Source organism: Artibeus jamaicensis, unplaced genomic scaffold (genome assembly GCF_021234435.1).
Source record: "Artibeus jamaicensis isolate MK-2021 breed Jamaican fruit bat unplaced genomic scaffold, CSHL_Jam_final contig_1127, whole genome shotgun sequence".
Classification (NCBI taxonomy): domain Eukaryota; kingdom Metazoa; phylum Chordata; class Mammalia; order Chiroptera; family Phyllostomidae; genus Artibeus; species Artibeus jamaicensis.
Window position 1 is genome coordinate 3,460,264 of NW_026521219.1, and position 4,952 is coordinate 3,465,215.

Here is a 4,952-nt window from a genome sequence, read left to right on the forward strand (position 1 = left end):
GAAAATGCAGACAATGTATCAGAAAATAAATTCCATGGCAGTGAGACTTATTAAAACGTGAGTTGTTCTTTCTAAGGAACTATAGATGATCTTGAGATTTCAGGAAACCGAGTTCATAAATAAACAGAACTGTTACATATTAAGAACATGCATTCTTTGCTTTAGCATAGTGACCTATCAATTCTTCAGTGACTCAAAGCTAAACATAGACTTTACTGTTCCATTTCTGATATGTACCACTTTACTACATCATGTCCTGTTTACTTCAATTTGTTCATTTAATAGGTTGACTTCAACTTTCTTCTCCCTATTGTTTTCACCTTAAAAAAAATCAACCACACAAAAACTGGGTTGGTTGTTATAACTGTATAATTATGGGACACACAGAAATCACTTAGAATAATGTGTTACTTCATGGTACAAAAGTCCCTTTCCAAAGAGGCAAACAAAAACAGTACAATCTAATCATCTAACTAAAGCATATACATCCATCTCATAAAGCAAGTTCCTGCACGTTATCCCACAGTACTCCTATTTCTATTCCATTGGCCAGAATTTAATCACAGGGCCATACCCTGATAGAAGGAATGATGAGAAATGTAGTCTTTATTCCAAGCAGTCAAGTGCTCACTGCTAGAAATGGAAAGAATGGGTACCATAGAATAATCAGAAGTCCCTGAATCAAAGATGAGATCCCCTTATACCTCAGATTACTGGGGCCCTAGAGACAAGATATTTTCTAGTTAAAACACGAACTCCAGAATTCAGTTATCAAAAATTTCCTCTGATTTGGAGCCATGTTTTTAATCCAGTATAAACCCTGGAGCATTGCAGATTACTTTATCAAGCACTAAGGACAGTTCCTAGCACAGAGCAAGTGCTAGATAAATATTGGCTGTTAAGGTTGTGGTTTCTTTGTCATGAAGCCATGAAACCTCGTGGCTGCAAAAGAAATAATTTAGTCTATTATTTGCCCCAACCCAAACCTCTCATGCAGATGTGTAAGCTAGTTAAAAATAAGGAAGTGAATTTGGTAGAGTAATCTATACAAAAGCAAATAGCATTTAATAATACATTTATAAAAAGGAAAAAAAGTCTTTGGTAGAGTTGTGTTTTCTTCTTAAAATATTTTTATTCCTTTAAATTCCATCTCTTAGGCCTTCCTTAAAGCTTCTCTGGCAGTTTGCTTGTGAAATATGCCCCTTTGGTTCTGCCTCCATTCACTGCAGCTTTTTGCATGAATTCCTTCCTCATTTGCAAAGGTTAAAATCTGTATTCCTATTTGTGACAGTGCCAAAACTTTCCAAATAAAAAGTTCTATTTGTATGTTTATTTTCTAATTATTGATCATTAATTTATTATAATCAGACACTTTCAAACAAATTGGCTGCATTCTTGGTAATGAAACAAAATTAGTTGCCTTTTCCAGTTTTTATCCAGTAGCCTTTCCCGAATTTGAGTAACAATATATCAAAGAGAATTGGCTTTCTTTTATAAATTCAGGCTTTTATATCCAAGATTGTCACTGAAAAGTGGGTGAGAAAATACTTTTAAATTACAGTGTTCTGTGTATGTTTTGCTGTGAACAACAGTTCAAGAATTACCATTTTGTTGTATATATCGTGTTCTATTTTGGTAGATATTTCCTGATAGCTAATTTTGCAAGACAGACCTGAGAAAACCTAGATAAAATTGTTATCTATTATTTTTATTTTATTAGAAAACATCCTGGATAATTTCCATAGCATCAAAATGACCTGGGAAAAGAGGAATAACTACACATTTCCATTACTTGCACTGTAATAACAAATATATACTAGGGAGGACATTTCCATTAGTTTTCTTTTTTTTAGAAAATTAAATAGAAAACAGCATTGCAATTTTTTAAGGGACAAAATACTCTGAGAACTGAATTTATAAATAGGCCAAAGACTAATCACCTGATTATACAAAGGAAAAAAATTGGTGTCCAAACAACCTTAAAAAGGAGTCAACTCAATAGAAGTTGTTGGATCATGTTTTTTAAGAAATTAATTAGTCTTTGGGGCATTGTCAGCAAAAATAAAATCTTTCAAGTGTTTCCTTATCCACTAATAAGTATAAAGTGTTAGCAATGTTTCTGACATCTTTGTCTCACAGCTAAGCACAGTCTAAAATCAGTAACTGAAATTATAGTCTTTTTTCCCTCCAAAGACCTCATTATCACAAGAGTGGCTCCAAGGTCTCCTTCTCTGAATAATCCTTCTCTTGCCACAACCCCCTTCTTTTCCAAGTTCCTTATTCTTTTCAAGGTTAGATTGAGACCTGTGGCCAAACTGAAAGCTCAATAATTTAATGCCACCTTCAAACTATAATTTGTTAACATCTATTCAACATACAGTGCCAGGGGGATAAAGCTGATTACCTATGAATAAAAAAATGTATGCCCTTCAAAAGAACTGTATATAACATAGTACTTTAACTTATTTGGAAATATCTCAAGTTGCAATTTTTTAATCCCTTCATTTATTAGTGCTGAGATAAAGGGATGAAAAAATTGTAACCTATACCACCAGTAGTCAAATGTCACATATCTGTTGTATTAGTTTGTTAGGGCTTCCATAACAAAATACTGCAGACTGGATGACTGAAGTAACAGAAATTTACTTTCTCACAGTTCTAATGGCTGGAAGCCCAAGATACAAGTGTTGACAGGTTGGTTTCTCCTGAGGCCTCTCTCCTGCCTTCGCACTGTGTCCACGTGGTCATCTCCGTGTGTGTGCACCTGTGTGGTGTCTCCCTCCATAACTCAATCCCCTTTTCTCTTTCCCTCCTTTTCTTATAGCCATTTTCAGGCGCCTTAATGAGTGCAATGTCTTAAAGTTTACAGTAACAAGGCTTTACTATCACCATCTTTGTCTAAATTCCTGTTGAAACACATTCAGGTAAGCAGATTCATTAGCTGGCTTCCAATCTCTTTTATTTATAAGGACACCACGCATATTGGATTAGGGCCTACCCTAACAACCGCAGTTTAACTTAATTACCTCTTTAAAGCCCTATTTCCAAAACTCAGTCACATCCTGAGGTACTAGGGGGTAGCACTTCAACATATGAATTTGGGGGAGACATAATTCAGCCCATAACCACTCCACCCTGGAATGTTAAAATCAGACAGGGAAGGACTTTATTTCAACACCTGACAACTTTTGATTACCAAATTCTAAAAGTGGCTATCTGACACAGAATTTCATACTTCACTTTTGGATTCTAAATCATTTTCTACACCAGAAAATTTGCAGAAACTGTCAGCTTCTGACAGTTTCCCATGAGAAACTGTCAGAAGCTACATGGCTTGGAAGTCACACAGCATCACTTGAGCTGTACTTGTTCATCGAGGCAGCCACAAGACCTCGATCCACAAGGTTCAAGGGGAGGAAATATAGACTCCACCTCCTAATAGGAGAAATGTCAAAGAATTGGTGGACATATTTTTAAATACCACCACATACCCCTTAAAAGTTGCCCTCCCTGCCATCTGGACCACCATTAATTTACCTCTGAGTCCACAGGACTTGCTTCCCATTGTCATTTGAACCCGCAGTCCCTCGTCCCCCATCATTTGCCCTGCAGTTAATTCCCACTCCCACTTCACATACGTTCTCTCTCAGGATCACCTGTTTAGAGGGAGAGGTCATGGTCTTTGTGAAAAGGTACCAGGACTTTTGGTGAACCCCTAATTATTTTGATAAAGACAAAATCAATGCAACTAAGATGCAGATTCTCATAACCAATGTTTGAAACAAGTAAACATATAGACATTACTTTCTTGAACAATTTTTGGTCTCATACAAAGAAGGAAAATGCAGATATACAACTAGCGATGGGGAAGGTTGTCCAACAGCAATTTGGCCTAAGGTTACCTAGGTATTAGCTATGTCCAATGGACAAGAGGAGAGAAACACAAAGTAGGCAGGCCAGTTTGGAAGGAATGCCTGTCTTACTGGCTATTCTGAGCCTGCCTGTTCTCCTGTCCCTCTGAAAGTAGAGGGTTGTTTTTGTATTGTTTTGTCCACCTAGAGAAAAAGAATGAGCATCTGGAGGAATCTCATCTGTCTCTTCCTCAATGCCTCTCCACACAGTAACATCAAGCTGACCAAACTGTCCTTGAACAAAAGCTTTAAATAAGAGCCTGGAGTAATGAATATTCCTCAAAACAATTTAACACACAAAAAATAAATAAAATTCCCAGGGACAGCTTAACGATTTAGCAAGAAAGAGAGCCTTGTATACTTTATACCTATTGGTAGGAGAGAAGGAATTCAGTGATGACAAATTTGGAACACAGAGACCACTGTGTGAAAATAAATTATTCAAGCTCCAAATATCTTTGATTCAGTCTTAATATATATTGAAGGTAGTTTGTGTTCATTTGTTTTTGTTTTAAGCAAGTAATGGTAAGGGGAATTTTAAGAAATCTTCATAGGTACATTTGAGAATGCAATGCACAAAATTTACAACTAGCTTTGTATAAAATGGAATTAAGCATGTATATATTCATATATCAATTACTGTAAAAATCTATATTTTTTTGTCATCACAAAATTCAGTTTCTGTCTAACTCTGTAACTGAGATAGGAAGGAATTTTCCTGTAATCATCAAAAATTTGCCTTCTTGGTTTTTAGAACTTCTACTTGTAACCTTGATGCTATAAATATGCATTTTTGGAAACTGCACTTGTTAAAGTATTGTAGGAAACTGTACATGGAGAGTTGTAAACGCCACTTTGCAAGGATGGTTGATTTTATCCACCTACCTGGGACAACTGGTCCACTGACCTTTGACTTTGCCAAGCTAGTTAATCAATAACAAAAACAAAATCACTATGGTATAGTTTCTTTAAATTAGGAACATTGCTAAAAACATTCTTACTTATCAACACTGTATTCTGCAAAATAATATTAACAGACCA

General features: G+C 35.8%; 1 non-coding gene across 1 annotated transcript; it reads right to left on the minus strand.

Moving 5' to 3' along the window:
- Positions 1-2,816: 2,816 nt before the first annotated feature.
- On the minus strand, positions 2,817-2,948 carry LOC119050921 (small nucleolar RNA SNORA33). The gene has a single exon (XR_005082829.2). It is a non-coding gene; the product is annotated as a small nucleolar RNA SNORA33 (small nucleolar RNA).
- Between the last annotated feature and the right edge of the window lie 2,004 nt (positions 2,949-4,952).